Raw genomic sequence first — 17155 nt, forward strand, 5'->3', positions numbered from 1 at the left:
AAGGTCTGTATAGTCAAAGCTATGGTTTTTCCACTAATCATGTATGGATGTGAGAGTTGGACCATAAAGAAGGCTGAGCCCCCAAAAATTGATGCCTTCAAAGTGTGCTGGAGAAGACTCTTGAGAGTCTCTTGGACAGCAACAAGATCAAATCAGTCCATCCTAAAGAAAATCACAACTGCGTATTCTTTGGAAGGACTGATGCTGAAGCTCCGATGCTTTGGCCAGCTGATGTGAAGAGCCGGCTCTCCGGAAGAGATTCTGACACTGGAAAAGATTGAAGGCAAAAGGGAAAAAGAGGTGAGAGAGGATGAGAAGGTTGGATGACATCATCAACTCAATGGAGTTGAATTTGAGCAAATTCACTGCATAAAAGGTGTCAAAGTCAAAGCAACGACAATATAACAATCTAAATGTGTACAAGAAGGATAACTCTGCTATTGGAGTCCATCAGGTTAACCTCAATGCTGAGACGTGCCACAGGCATTTACATTCAGTCGTGTCTGAGTCTTTGTGACGCTATGGACTGTAGCCCGCCAGGCTCCTCGTCCATGGGATTCTCCAGGCAAGAATGCTGGGGTGGGTTGCCATGCCCTCCTCCAGGGGATCTTCCCGACCCAGGGACTGAAACAAACGGTGAAAACTCAGGTCCTAAGGGTTTAAAGCTCCTCAGAGCACTGGATACGTGCCGAGTGATTCTGAAGCGCTCAGACCTTTTCAGATCAGCATGTGCCTGCCGCTTGGAGTATCAGCTGCTTCTTGGAGCGAGGTCAAGCCCGGTACCCAGCCAAGTCACGTCATCGGGGCTCTCGCAGACTCCGGAATATCTCTGGCGTCCTCAGATCCCAGATTCCACGACGCCCCGGCTTTGTGGACGCACGGCTGAGAGACGGGCGTGAGCCCGCTGAGACCTGGAGAGGTTGGGCCGGGGGGTGTTCCAGGGAGAGATGGAAAAATGATGCAAGTCTTGGCCAAAAGGCTGGTAGGGCATACAAACTCTGAACACAGTTTGGCAAAATCTTTAAAAAAAAATGTGTTGTTTTCTTTTTTAGTATCGTTGCTGTATTTACAATGCGGTGTTAGTTCCTGCTATAAAGCAAAGTGAATCAGCCATACGTATGCATATGGGTGTGCCTGTCGGCTCAGCAGCTCAGTCATGTCCGACGCTTTGCCACCCTGTGGACTGCAGCCCGCCAGGCTCCTCTGTCCATGGGACTCTCCAGGCGAGAAGAGGTTCAGGATTGAGGCTGCGTCTCTTATATCTCCTGCACTGGCAGGCGGGTTCTTTTACCACTGGGCTTCCCTGGCGGCTCAGATGGTAAAGAATCTGCCTGCAATGCAGGAGACCTCAGTTCCATTGCTGGGTCAGGAAGGTCCCCGGGAGGAGGGACAGAAACCCCCTCCAGTATCCTTGCCTGGAGAATCCCATGGACAGAGGAGCCTGGCGGGCCAAAGTCCATGAAGTCGCAGAGAGTCGGACACAACTGAGCAATTAACACCCACTTCTTCACCACTAGGGCCACCTGGGAAGCCCTCATGTATACATATATTCTGTTTTTTTTTTTTTTTATTTCCTTCCCATTTAAGTGACCACAGAGCACTTAGTGGAGTTCCCTGGACTATACACTAGCTTCTCATTAGTTACTTATTTTGTACATGGTATCCATGTACCATGATCCCATATATGCTTTGCACAATGGAAGTATATACACGTACAATGTATCATCTATACACATACAGTGTATATATGTCAATCCCAATTGGCCAATTCATCTCATCCCTCCCCTTCTCTATGTCTGTATCCTGCCTTCAAATGACCACAGACCAAGTGGATCCAGACAATGGAGATTCATCCTCCCCCAGTCCTGGAAACCAGACATCTGAGGTCAGGGTGTCCCAGGGCTGAGCTCCCTGCAGAGGCTCCAGGGGAGGGTCCTTCCCGCCTCGTCCAGCTTCTGGGGGCTCCGGGCGTCCATCCCTGGGCTGGTGGCCGCCTCCCTCCCGTCTCTGCCTCTGTCTCCACGTGGCTTCTCCTCTGTGTCCCTCTCTCCCCTCTTCTGTGTCTTATGAGGACCCTGTCCCTGGGTTTAGGGCCACCCCATCCAGGAGGACCTCATCTCAGACCCTTCACTCCATCACGTCTGCAGAGACCCTTTGTCCAAATAATGTCCTCTTCTGAGGTTCTAGCTATTTGGAGTAGACGCATCTCTTCCAACTCCGTCCAGTAAGTAAAAGCAGAAAGAGACAAATACTCAAAAACATTAATAAGGGTCTGTTTGTAGCAAGTTTCTTCTCCACAGGGAGCCTTTTCTGAAAAACATTGCATATAAAATACCTAAACCAAGATAACCAGCTATAAATTGTGTGTCTTATTTCTAGCCCCACAACATGAGTTCGTTTGCACAAATATAACTTTGCAGGGAGAAGAACTTTTCTCTGAGTCAGATCATCAGACTTGGGTGTACTTAAGATGACTTAGCATGCCTCAGCAGTGAAGAATCCATCTGCCAAGCAGAAGACACATGTTCGATGCCTGGGTCAGGAAGATCGGCTGGAGAAGGAAATGGCAAGCCACTCCAGTATTCTCGCCTGGACAATCCCATGGACAGAGGAGCCTGGCGGGCTACAGTCCATGAGGTTGCAAAGCCTCGGGCATGACTGAAGCAACTTAGCACGCACACACACAAACCTGAGTTTTAGCTATATTCTTAGTCTGCGTTTATCATCCATTTGTGATGTTCGATGTTGGGGAGTCTTATTCAAGCAAGCCAGTGAGTCAGGATGGTGACCTTCTCCAAAGCCCTGATTCTCCAGGAGGCTCTGAAGACAGAATCTGTATCCCATCTCATGGCATTCCTGCTCTGGGCGTGGATGAAGTCACCACATCATACATTGCATTCACTAATTTTACATTCCTACATTACAGTGTAGGAGGGTTCCCTTTTCTCCACACCCTCTCCAGCATTTATTGTTTGTAGATTTTTTTGATGATGGCCATTCTGACTGGTGTGATGTTGATATCCTATTATAGATTTGATTTGCATTTCTTAGGTGACCTCTGCTCCAATCAAAACGAATTTAACATGAGGAATGCCAAATGGTTTTTCTACCCTCCTCTTCAAACTCCTTTGCTAAATAAACCTAACTAGGACTCTCTAACTGGGTTGACCCAGAGGGATAGTTAAGAATGAAAGCAAACAGTTTGGAAAAGTTCTGATACTTAACAGTTTAGGTCACGTCACCACTTTCTTGTTCTTATTGCTCTTTGTGACCTCATGGACCACAGCATGCCAGGCCTCCCTGTCCTCCACCAACTCCTGGAGCTTGCCCAAACTCATGCTCATCGACGGCTAGATGGAGGATGAGACGGCCGGATGGCATCACCGACTCAATGGACATGAGTTTGAGCGATGAGGATCAGACGATGTGATGAGTGGCTGGATGCCATTCATCCTTTGGTCAGTGATGCCATCCAACCATCTCATCCTCTGTCGTCCCCTTCTCCTCCTGTCTTCAATCATTCCCAGCATCAGGGTCTTTTCTAAGGAGTCAGTTCTTCACATCAGATGACCAAAGTACTGGAGCTTCAGCTTCAGCATCATTCCTTCCAGTGAGCATTCAGGGTTGATTTATTTCCCTTAGGATGGACTGGTTTCACCACTTTCTGGAACAGAATCTTTGGACGGAGCCCACTGTTCTTACTTCATATCCTGCTAATACATCATCTCTTGATTAAACTACTAGTACATCATCTCTAGGTTATGCTAGACTGCCCGCTCATCACAAAAGCGAGAGTGCATTTCTGCAATAATTCTTTCTCGTCTTGGTCTAATGTATTTTATTTTCACTGTTGAAAAAAAATTGCACAATGTGAGAGCTGTGAGTTAAGTTTGATTTGGGGCAAAATGCAAAGCGCAGCCCAGGAGACGGGTTTCAGACACCTCTGAGACAGACTGGTTTGAGAAAGCAACGGGATGGGGAGCGGGGGGGCGCCAGGTTACACAGAAGTTTTGCAGCGAAGGGCAGGTGGTCTGAATGTCAAAAGGTTCCTGTGAATTAAAGAAAACCAGGTATCCCAAGTTAAGGAATTTAATGCTTTCCTATGTATGCGGAAGGTGCAAGAAACTGGACTCTCTGAAATCATTCCTTTCATATTCGTCATCAGCTATCTGGGGCCAGCATCCTATCTATGTGTCCACATCCTGAGCGTCCTCAGGGGTCTCCATGGGGAGTTGGCTGCAGTCTGATGGCTGCTAGATGGCGGGAGTCCTTGCCTTCCTGAGTTCCCTCAGGGCTCACCAGCGCACCATCTGCAGTGGCTATAGTCGCTGATGACTCTAACGTCCTTTGTTTACTGATGTGGCAGGAAATATTCCATTTCTTGGGCTTCCCTGATGACTCAGTTAATAAAGAATCCGCCTGCAATGCAGGAGACTCTGGTTCGATTCCTGGATCTGGAAGATCCGCTGGAGAAGGGATAGGCTACCCACTCCAGTATTCTTGGGCTTCCCTGATAGCTCAGTTGGTAAAGAATCTGCCTGCAATGCAGGAGACCTGGGTTCGATCCCTGGGTCGGGGAGATCCCCTGGAGAAGTGGCTACCCACTCCAGTATTCTGGCCTGGAGAATCCCATGGACTGTACAGTTCACGGGGTCAATGAGAGCTGGATACAACTGAACGACTTTCACTTTCATTCCATTTCTCAAGACACAAATAAAAATGTACATCCAAAAAATTAGGGGATGTATGTAAACATATAGCTGATTCATTTTACTGTACAGCAAAAACTAATAAATATCGTAAAGCAAGCATACTCCAATAAAAATAAATTTTAAAAAATGCTAAAAGCAGAGGTTAAAAACGGAGATGGAATTAACTGAAGGGCTTCTGATCATGTGAAATACTGTTTCTGTATTACTATGTCTGAAGAGGCTCTTTCTACCCCTCAACAGGGATTGTCAAGTAGAGAATTCCTTAACTTTTGAAAAGAGAAATTTCCCACCATTTTCATCCAAATATTCCATTTCTCACTACCAAGTGACCCCAGGCTTATGGATAAGATCCAGGACATAGGCTGACCATGCTCTTTAAAAATATTTATAGTAAACATCTTTTCCTATTAAGCAAGTGTACTATAGTGAAATTTGTTATTTTCAAACTGTGGTGCTGGAGAAGACTCTTGAGAGTCCCTTGGACTGCAAGGACATCAACCAGACCAACCTATAGGAAATCAACCCTGAATATTCACTGGAAGGACTGATGCTGAAGCTGAAGCTCCGATGCTTTGGCCACCTGATGCAAAGAGACAACTGATTTGAAAAGACCCTGATGCTGGGAAAGACTGAAGGCAGGAGAAGGGGACGACAGAGGATGGGATGGTTGGATGGCATCACCGACTCGATGGACATGAGTTTGAGCAAGCTCCGGGAGTTGGTGATGGACAGGGAGGCCCGACGTGCTGCAGTCCATGGGGTCGCAAAGAGTCAGACACGACTGAGCCACTGAACAGCAGAATTATAGTGAAACAGGCAACATGAAGTGCTACAAGCTGACGTTTGGCTTCAAGGCCGCTCAGAAGATGAAATCTGCCTCATTTCTTGTCTCAGAGCTCAGAGGGCTGTGTTCTGCCAAATGTGTAATGCGGGCATATAAAAATAAATTCAGTGTTTCAGACATCTGTCATCAGACTTTGGAACCAGATAAGTTTTAAAAAAAAAAAAACCAAAAAACCCAGAGTAGCAGATCAAGCAAGAATCACTTGTGGGAGACCAATTCTGAAATCCTTCCCTCTTGTCTCTCCAAGAGGTCAGCAAACAAGCAAGAGCTCATTTGGGAAGAGACAGTGTGAACTGAGATGGAAAGAAGGGGGAGAATAGTCCCTGTAGAAGAGAGGATGACTTTTAACAAGGTTAGTGTTTCCACTGCCAATTTTACACAGTGCCGGCAGAAGCCAGCATGCTCCTTCAAGCCTTGTTATGTCTGCTTAGGAGCCTAGGATTTTGTCTGCCTCCGTTAGACTGTCCACTATACACTCTCCCTTGCTGTGAGCACCTGCCGTCCACCTCTACAAGGATGAAATCAGCTGCTGCTGCAGCCGCTGGCCTTCAACACCCCCTGACGGGCGTTCTGGGTGGAGAGCAGACCTCTGTGAGAGGCGTCTGTGATCTGGGTTAAAAACTGGCAGGACAGGTCTTCAGATGGTTAGGTGTTCTCAGGAGCCCACTTCACGAGCCCAATTCTTGTATCATCTAATATCCAGAAAAGCCCGAAAATCCTTCCCGGTGATGACTAGTAAAGGCTTCTGGAGACGAGGAGGAACTCTTTGGAAAGATTTGTTGCTTGTTGGCGTGAACTCACGGCTGCACCAAAATCACATATATATTGACCTTCCCCGCTGCCGCTTTGGACTTCCCAGGTGGGTGCGTGGTAAAGAATCGACCTGCCGAAGCAGGAGACAGCGGTTTGATCCCTGGGGTTTGGAAGAACCCCCGGAGGAGGGCATGGAGACCCACTCCAGGATTCTTGCCTGGAGAATCCCACGGACAGAGGGGCCTGGCGGGCTACAGTCCGTGGGGTCACAAAGAGTCGGGCGTAACTGAGCATGCATACACCCCTCTTTGGAGGAGACTCTCAGAGCCATCTGAGGTGCTCTCTCCTGGGCTGCAGTCTTCATTTTGCCCCCAAATAAAACCTGACTTGCAGCTCTTACGATGTAGTTTTTTTTTCCATTTAACAAACTCTTTAAACAGTCCCAAGGAGGCCGTGCCTGTTAAGCTCCCAAATGGCAAAGCCAAACTCAATGAGCGGACACGTGTGTTGAAACATCTTTCCCAAGATCTTGACTCTGATCTTACTTTACTAAATGGCTGTTTCAGATACGGGGCTGTCTCGGTTTCCTTGACAATCGATCATGGAAAGCAGACCTTCCGTGCCTCAGTCTAGCCAAGAAGCCTGTGCTCTACGAGAAAAACGTGACTTGGTTTCCCGAAACGTGCTTGGAGATGGAGCACTATGCTTTCTTTTCTTTTCTCTGTATGCCCAAGGATACTTATTTATATTTTTTAAAATTTTAATTGGAGGCTAATGACTTTACAATATTGTGGGGGGGTTTGCCATACACTGACATGACTCAGCCATGGGTGTACATGTGTCCCCCATCCTGAAACCCCCTCCCACCTTCCTCCTCATCCCATCCCTCAGGGTCATCCCATCCCTCAGGGGCATCCCAGTGCACCAGCCCTGAGCACCCTGTCTCAAGCATTGAACCTGGACTGGCGATCTGCTTCACATATGATAATATACATGTTTCAATGCTATTCTCTCAGATCATCCCACCCTCATCTTCTCCCACAGAGTCCAAGCATCTGTTCTTTACATCTGTGTCTCTTTTGCTGTCTTGCATATAGGGTCATCTTTACCATCTTTCTAAATTCCATATATATGTGTTAGTATACTGTATTGGTGATTTTCTTTCTGAATTACTTCACTCTGTATAATGGGCTCCAGTTTCATCCACCTCATTAGAACTGATTCAAATGCATCCTTTTTAAAAGCCGAGTAATATTCCATTGTGTATAGAGACATTGTGCTTCCTTAGAGATAGACTTGTCCATGCAGACTTGCCTCAGCATTTTTGCAGATGGGCTCGAGGACTTGCCTCGGGGTCCAGTGGATAAGCATCCACCTGCCTACCAATGCAGGGGATGTGGGTCCGATCCCCAGTCGGGGAAGATCCCACACGCCATCCAGCGCAACAAAGCCACGCATCACAGCTACTGAGCCCGTGTGTCCTAGAGCCTGGGAACCACAACGGCAGAAGCCGCTGCAGTGAGAAGCCCGCCCACTGCCTCCGGAGAGTGGCCCGCCACTCGCTGCAAGCCATGGGCAGCCGTGAAGATGCAGTGCAAGCAAAAATAAAATGAATACAATTAAAAAAATAATAATACGGACTCAAGTTTTCTTTCTTGGCTCTCCCGAGTTCTCACAGGACCAGGACGCCTCATCAGGGCGTTGGTGGTATCTCTCAGTTTGGGTCTAGTGGGCGCCCTTCTCCGCCTCAAAGCCGCTGGCAGAAGCAGCTCAGAGGTGCTGTGGGTGCTGAAGCCGGCGTCCCAACCACCACGGGCGCAGAGAACTCCAGGCCGGAGAGCCTCGCTGGACACAGAGAGGGTCCCCACCGGGCACACGTGTGCCCGAGAATGAGGTCCTCTATGCTGGAGAGCAACACAGCTTGTAAATCAACTTTGCGTGCGAGTCGTGCAGTCGTGTCCGACTCTTTGCGACCCCACGGACTGTAGCCCACCAGGCTCCTCTGTCCATGGGATTCTCCAGGCAAGAGTACTGGAGTGGGTTGCCATGTCCTAATCCAGGGGATCTTCCCCAGAGAAGCATCCCCATCAGTTCAGTCGCTGAGTCATGTCTGACTCTTTGCAACCCCGTGGACTGCAGCATGCCAGGCCTCCCTGTCCATCACCAACTCCCGGAGTTTACTCAAACTCATGCCTATCGAGTCGGTGATGCCATCCAACCATCTCATCCTGTGTCGACCCCTTCTCCTCCTGCCCCCAATCCCTCCCAGCATCAGGGTCTTTTCCAATGAGTCAACTCTTCGCATGAGGTGGTCAAAGTACTAGAGTTTCAGCTTCAGCATCAGTCCTTCCAATGAACACCCAGGACTGATCTCCTTTAGGATGGACTTTAGCATATCTCCCTGGATTCTCATAAAATACCCAGGGGTTCCCTGAAAAGAACATGACTATGGCAGAATCTGGGCTTCCCTGATGGGTCAGATGCTAAAGAATCTACCTGCAATGCGGGAGACCTGGGTACGATCCCTGGGTGAGAAAGACCCCCTGGAGGAGGAAATGGCAACCCACGGCAGTGTTCTTGCCCGGAGAATCCCATGGACAGAGGACTCCGTGGGATCACAGAGACTTGGACTCGACTTAGCTCCTAAACTCAACAACACATCCCGGAGGAATCTAAGCAGTTAACCCTAAGAGACAATGCTTTGCTTCCTTCACATTCCTTCTTGTTTTCTTCCTAGGAAGATCCCCATTTTTCTGTATGTTTACACACACACACATGAGCGATTCCAAATGTCAGGCCCGACACAGTGTTCTCTTTCTTTCTCCTTGATGGTTAGCGTGATTTTATACTTTAAATCGCAGACCCAGGTTGTGAAATGTCGCCTCTCCACAGCGCTTTTCCTTGGCGTTAGGAAAAGGTCCTTTGACGTTTGTTTATGCTGAAGAAGACGCCCAGCATTTGTACGGAACCTCATGTACCACAAAGGAGCTCTTTTCTTCTTTGCTGAAAAGCCTGTCTGCTGCGAGGTCTGTCTTTAGCTGAAGTTGAAAGCAGTCCTGTGAACATTTGCGATTTAAAACAAAACAAAACAAAACACGCTTTGCATCATCCTTTGGGCCGAGCCCTTGCAGAGTCTGCGGTCTTGCTGCCAGACGCGCCGGGACTCTCGTCTGCTCTTTGCTCTGATAACCTCGCTCTAGGTTTCCAGGTCGGGGCCAGGAAAGCAGCCACGTTGCTCAAAGACGTCTGGGCGACTGATCGCAAGATTCCTGACCTCTGAGTCCTGTTCCGTTTCTCTCTCCTCCTTTCAACGGGGTGACGTCTGTGTAGCATCTGAGGGTAGGATCCGATTAACCTAGACGTGTCTACTCTAGACATTGGAGAGAGGTGACTCTGATCATCGACAGACATGGTCCTACTGAGTGAAGGGAGAGAGAAAAGGAAAGGCAAACATCGGATGATATCGCTTGTGTGTGGAGTGTAAGAAAGAATGACGCGAATGAGCTCATTTACAAAACAGAAACAGGCTCACAGACGCAGAGAGTGGAGTTGCGGTCCTGAAAAGGGAAGGAGAGGAGGATAAAGTAGGACTGTGGGGTTAACAGAAACACATACGACCAGATAAAAAACAGACAAACAGCAAGGAGTTACTTTACAGAACAGGGAACTATACTGTGTTATCTTGCAAGGACCTATATGACGAAAGATTCTAAAAAATTATTTACGTGTTTGAATTACACATATATATAAACTATATATGGGCTCATATATAGTTTAATATAGAACTGACTCATCTGAAAAGACCCTGATGCTGGGAAAGATTGAGGGCGGGAGCAGAAGGGGACGACAGAGGATGAGATGTTTGGACGGTATCACTGACTCGATGGGCCTGAGTTTGAGCAAACTCCGGGAGCTGGTGATGGACAGGGAGGCCTGGCGTGCTGCCGTCCATGGGGTCGCAAAGGGTCGGACATGACAAAGCAACTGAGCTGGTATATGGGCTTCCCAGGTGGCTCAGTGGTAAAGAATCTGCCCGCCAATGCAGGAGACATGGGTTTGGTTCCTGAGTTGGGAAGATCCCCTGGAGGAGGGCATGGCAACCCACTCCAGTATTCTTGCCTGGAGCATCTCATGGACCGAGGAGCCTGGTGGGCTACAGTCCGTGCAGTTGAAAAACAGCATCGGACATGAATTAGCGACTAAACAACAATGAAACTATATATATAAGCGGTGGCTCAGCTGGTAAGGAATCTGCCTGCAAAACGGGAGACCTGGGTTCGATCCTTGGGTTGGAAAGATCCCGTGGAGGAGGGCATGCAACCCACTCCAGTATTCTTGTCTGGAGCATCCCATGGACAGAGGAGCCTGGCGGGTACAGTCCATGGGGGTCGCAAAGAGTCGGACATGACTGAGCAAGTAACAATATCCATTTGCATATATACCTACATAAATGAATCACATTGCTATACACCTGAAACTAACCCAACACTGCAAATCAACTATATTTCAACACAAATAAATTCAGTTCAGTTCAGTGGTTCAGTCGTGTCCGACTCTTTGTGACCCCATGGACCGCAGCACGCCAGGCCTCCCTGTCCATCACCAACTCCCGGAGTCCACCCAAACTCATGTCCGTCGAGTCGGTGATGCTTAAACACAGACGTAACAGTAGCAGTTGAGAGCTCTTTTACCGGGGAAGTGCTTAAGTTGTTAAGCACTCAACATTCCCAAGGGAGGAAATTCTTAGGCGTGAACTCACTGACAACTTCTGTGATGTGGAAGGCTGATCGGGCATTCTGTTTCCTGCAGAGACTGGCATCTGTTACTACCTGTTGGGGAGAGCTGTGTGAGGTTTGCGGACAGAGTGGGCTTGCATTTCTGGGGAGGGTTTCGTATGCCTGGCTGGGTCCCTTCATCATACACCTGAAATCATCATAGCATTGTTAATCGGCTACGTGTGGCATGTGTGTGCTAAGTCACGACGGTTGTGTCCGATGCTTTGGGACCCCTTGGACTGCAGCCCACAGGCTTGGACTGTAGCCCATGCAGGCTCCTCAGTCCACGGGACTCCCCAGGCAAGAACACTGGAGTGGGGGGCCATACCCTCCTCCAGGGGATCTTCCCGGCCCAGGGATAGCACCCACCTCTCTTGCGCCTCCTGTGTTGGTAGGCAGGTTCTTAACTAGAAACGCCTGCGACGTGGCTTTTCATACATACGTCAATACAAAATCGAAAGCTAAAAAGCAAAATGAACATTTAAAAAAGATAGATCCAACACTTGTAAACATACAGATTGGTTTTAAGGGCGTGTTTGTACATGGCGTGATGGAGAAGAGAGGATTCCAGCAAGGAAAAAAAATACAGCCCTGCAGAAACCCCAAGGATATGGGAGGAATCGCAAGGCTTTCAGATGTGTGCGTTTAAGAGGTTTTAAAACACTGAGGTGCAAATTCCTCCAGGCGCCTGGGAAGCTGGCGGGGGTCTCTCGGGTCGCACACCTCCTGGGCATTGCCCTGTCTTTAGCGGAGCAGCCAGGCGGGGCTGTGGTTTCATCGTAAGCCAGCTCAAATCCCTTGATCCCACGGGCACGTAAGTTGGAGTACAAATCACGTCTAAAGCGGCTCGAATTTGGCTGTCTCAGGCAGTCTGTCGGTTTGCGGATGAGAACAGCCGTGCGCGCGCGCGCGTGCGTGTGCGTGTGCGTGTGTGTGTGTGTGTGTGTGTGTGTGTGTGTGAGGTTGTGAGTATGCAGGAGCGGACGTACAGCCTGGCATGTGGCAAGACTGTGTCTTTAGTTTCGGGACCTCGTGAAGAGATGATTCGACTGGAGCACGAGTTAGGATGAAGAAGAGGAAAGAGGGAAAAAAAGAAAAAGCCAGCAAGAAAAAGTCAGGAGACCTCCTGCGATTTCCTCCAGACGTCTCCAAAAGAAAAGCCTTCTCACCTCCGAATGTATTTGAAAGGGAGGATTGTTGTACAGTGTAAGTCGCGTCGGACTGTCTGCGACTGCATGGACTGTAGCCCCGCCAGGCTCCTCTGTCTAAGGGATTCTCCAAAAAGAATCCTGGAGTGGATGAGAACACGACTGTTCTCATCCGCAAACCGACTGTGGGTGGTGATTATGGGCTTATCCCCGCGTGAAGGCAATCCAAAGGATGCTATTCATGAGATTAACCTGGCGACAGCCGACAGGATGGTCCGTGGTCTAGTCCCGATGCTGGGCATATATTTGATTCCCGAGGAACCCGTTCAGGTGGGAACTCTGCAGGCAAGATGATATTTTAATTACAAGTCACAGACTAAATATAACCCAGAGGAAGCCAAACTTCCTTGGGACACGCACCAAGAACCTAAAATCTTTGCACACCTGTCTTGTTTTACACGATTCCTTTCGACTCTGAGAGCTATTTTGCTTCCGTTTCACTAAATCAGATACACTCTGTGTCTGTAACATTAGAAGCAACGCTCTCTCAGAGAACAGTGCTTATTTTTTCAGGGCCATGTAGAAACATTTCCCCGAACAGAAGAGCGTGCTGTGTTTTTGACGACCCGTGGTTGCCTTCAGTTCTGGAGTTCACGCTTCAGGGGGTTGTAGATGAATCTCTAACCCATCTGACACTTCCTGTCCATAAAAGCAGATTCAGGTTCCTTACTTCCAGCTCTTGAAGCTGGCAACCTTAACTACTAAATGGATTGTAACATACAAGCTGGATTTTTTTCTGAAACAAACAAACAAAAGTCTATATTGAAATCAAGTTGTGGTTTTCAAAATGGAGAATAAAGAGACACGTGAGATATTTTTCTGCAATTTGAGGCACCCCATCATATCTGTCATCTATCATCTCTATCTTTCCATAATCTCTATCTATCTATTGTCTATATCTGTCTATCTACCTATCTTTGTATATATATCTATTGTCTATCTTTGTATCTATCTTTCTGTCTTTGTATCTTCCATATCTTTCTACCTATGTATCTATCTTCCTATCTACTATCTGTATCTAGCAACTGGCATTTCTATCATTTATATCTTTCTATCAATTATCTGTATCTGTCTATCTATCCATCCTATCATCTATATCCTTCTATTTTTCTATCTGCCTGTCTAAACATACTGGAGTGGGTAGCCTTTCCCTTCTCCAGGGGATCTTCCCAACCCAGGGATTGAACCCAGGTCTCCTGCATTGCAGGCGGATTCTTTACTAGCCGAGCCACAAGCAAAGCCCAAGAATACTGGAGTGGGTAGCCTATCCCTTCTCCAGGAGATCTTTCCTGACCCAGGGATTGAACCCAGGTCTCCCGCATTACAGGCAGATTTTTTTTTTTTTTTACCAGCTGAGCCCCCAGGGAAACCCAAGAATACTGGAGTGGGTAGCCTGTCCCTTCTCCAGGAGATCTCCCTGACCCAGGGATCAAATCCATGTCTCCCACATTGCAGGCAGATTCTTTACCAACTGAGCTATCAGAGAAGCCCAAATATCTATCTCTTGGGTGTATATATGAGAGTATATTTTTTTCTTGCATTAAAAAAAGAAAAGCATAGCAAAAGCATTGGCCACATGATTAGGGGCTGAAAACGATCTTATTTTATGGAATAATGACCTGCTGGGATCATGGACTCTTAAAGAAACAACACACCAGTTTTCTGAGGATCAGTGGCTTCTATCAGCTTACCTAGCATCGGAGTAACCCAATGGGATAAAAAGGATGTCTTTCCCTGTTGGGTGGATTCTCGACGGATGCTTCTTCACTTAAGCTAAATTTGTAGAGATATAACGAGGAAGGGTTATTTCTCAGCCAGAGTCTGTGAGTTTATCAGCGCATCCACATTGTAGACTTTGTGAAAGAGTAAGTGAAAGTCGCTCAGTCGGGTCCGACTCTTTGCGACCCTATGGACAATGCAGTCCATGGAATTCTCCAGGCCAGAATACTGGAGTGGGTAGCCTTTCCTTTCTCCAGGGGATCATCCTGACCCAGGGATCGAACCAGGGTCTCCCGCAGTGCAGGTGAATTCGTTACCAGCTGAGCCACAAGGGGAAGTGAAAAAATAATCACACCGCTATTAAAACTCCTGGTGGATCAGAGGGTAAAGCATCTGTCTGCAATGCGGGAGACCCGGGTTCAATCCCCGGATTGGGAAGATCCCTGGAGAAGGAAATGGCAACCCACTCCAGTACTCTTGCCTGAAAAATCCCACGGACGGAGAAGCCTGGTGGGCTACAGTCCATGGGGTTGCAAAGAGTCAGGCACGGCTGAGCAAGTTCACGGCTGAGCAAGTTCCGTAAGATGGAGATCACACACACATGGGCATTTTCAGAAGGAAAAGCCCACGCTGTTAAACTGCAGCGTGAATTCACTCTGGCCTTGTTGTTCAGTTTGGTGAGTCATTCAGTTCGGTGGCCCAGGGTGGGCCGCACGGAAAACTGCCCTCGGCGGCCCATGCCAATCCGTCGCTCAGGGGTTCGGTAGAGGTACTGCCCCCTGGGTTTAACCGTCGGACTGAAGCAGATCCTGCGCGTTTCTTTCATCCTGGCAGGAAGGAGTTCAGTTGCAGGGCTGAGCCAACATCTGGACTCAGGTGTGTTTACCTGTCCCGAAAGCCTGTTCTCCTTGCAGGCAGAGAGAGGAGCTATATAATGAGCGTGAAAATCGTAAGGCGCTCTGATCACGCTGCACGGCCGTGTCGGGCTTGTGGGCCTTGTCCGATGCGGCGCGGCGGAGCGTCCTCAGTCCCCTCAGAGACACCCACTGGAAGGCGAGCCCCGTTTAGGTGTGTTTGTGGTCACGTGCGTGCAGCCTCGGGCGTGGCCGACTCTTTGCGGCCCGTGGACTGTGGCCCAGCAGGCTCCTCCGTCCATGGGGATGCTCCAGACAAGAAGAGTGGAGTGGGTTTGCCATTTCCTCCTTCCAGGGGATCTTCCCGACCCGGGGATCCAACCGGCGTCTCCTGCATTGGCAGGAGGATTCTTGACCACTGAGCCCCGTTTGTGGTCATACAGAATCAAATTAGGGGACCCAGGCAACTTTTAGGAGCGGCGAGAGTTGACCCCGTATCGGCCTTAGGACGGCAGGCGTGTGACACCCTCACGAAAACTCTGACAAGCTCCATTCTGCCCACGGGGCTGAGCCAGTTCAGGTTGCCGTTTTGAGAAATAGAAGGGAGAGGCTCAGGCCAACAGTGTCTACGGCTGCTGAAGAGCGCTCTGCGGACTCAGAGAGCAGCCGTCAAGCAGGAGTGATTCCCCGGCATCTCCACATCCTCCCTGAGACCTTTGACGATGTCTGAGGACGCTCTTGGCTGTCACCGCTGTGGGAAGGGGCTCCCGGCCGGATGGATGGGGAGGGGGGAAGACCTGGGACACTGCTCCACACCCCGCAACGCGCAGGACGCCCCACTCCAGAGAGTCGTCCGGCCCCCGGAGGTCAGTAGTGCGGAGGCTGAGAAACCCTGACTTACAGATCACACCTGTCTGTCTCACCATCTCTCATCTATCTAGGTCTCTCTGGCTATATCATCCATCTATAGTCACCTATTTATCTGCCACCTATCTCTGTGTTTACCTATCAATGCCACCTATCTATCATCTATCTATCACCTATCTATCTATTATTCACCTATTCATCATCTATCTGTGTTAAACTATCAATGCCATGTGTCTATCATCTATCTTTTATTCACCTATTTATGTACCATCTATCTGTGTGTTTACGTATCAATGTCATGTCTATCATCTATCACCTATCTATTATTCCCCTATTTATCTGCCATCTATCTCTGTGTTTACCTATCAATGTCATCGGTCTATCTCATCATCTATCTACCTACATCATGACAGAAATATCAATAACCTCAGATATGCAGATGACATCACCCTTACGGCAGAAAGCAAAGAGGAACTAAAGAGCCTCTTGATGAACGTGAAAGAGGACAGTGAAAAAGTTAGGTTAAAACTCGACATTCAAAAAACAAAAATAATGGCATCTGGTCCCACCACTTCATGGCAAATAGATGGGGAAACAGTGGAAACAGTGAGAGACTTTATTTTCCTGGGCTCCAAAATCGCTGCAGATGGTGACTGCAGCCATGAAATTAAAAGACGCTTGCTCCTTGGAAGGAAAGCTACGATGAACCTAGACAGTGTCTTAGAAAGTGGAGACATCACATTGTCAACAAAAGTCCATATAGTCAAAGCTATGGCTTTTTTTTTTTTAGTGGTCACATATGTATGTGAGAGTTGGACCATCAAGCAGGCTGTGCACCCAAGAATTGATGCTTTCAAACAGTGGTGCTAGAGAAGACTCTTGAGAGTCCCTTGGACTGCAAGGAGATCCAACCAGTACATCCTGAAGGAAATCAGTCCTGAATATTCATTGGAAGGACTGATGCTGAAGCTGAAGCTTCAACACTGTGACCACTTGATGCAAAGACCTGACTCACTGGAAAAGACCCTGAGGCTGGGAAAGATTGAAGGCAGGAGGAGAAGGGGGCGACAGAGGATGAGATGGTTGGGTGGCATCACGCACGTGATGGACATGAGTTTGAGCAAGCTCCGGGAGATGGTGAAGGACAGGGAAGCCTGGCGTGCTGTGGTCCATGGGGTTGTAAAGAGTCAGACACAACTGATCGACTGAGTAATTCTTTGCCTTCTCTCTTTCCCTGAGAAACTTGTCCTGAGATTCTGCCTGCCTCTCTGCTTCTGTCCAGCTGCGTCCTGCAGATCCCGTGTGCGTGCAGTCCATGAGGTCGCAAAGAGTCGGACACGACTGAGCGACTAAACAACATCAAGAACAATCCACCCTTCTCAAGGCATTGCAGACACCACCTGTAAACCCCCACGCATTGCGT

The sequence above is a fragment of the Muntiacus reevesi genome, chromosome X, assembly GCF_963930625.1.
Source record: "Muntiacus reevesi chromosome X, mMunRee1.1, whole genome shotgun sequence".
Lineage (NCBI taxonomy): Eukaryota > Metazoa > Chordata > Mammalia > Artiodactyla > Cervidae > Muntiacus > Muntiacus reevesi.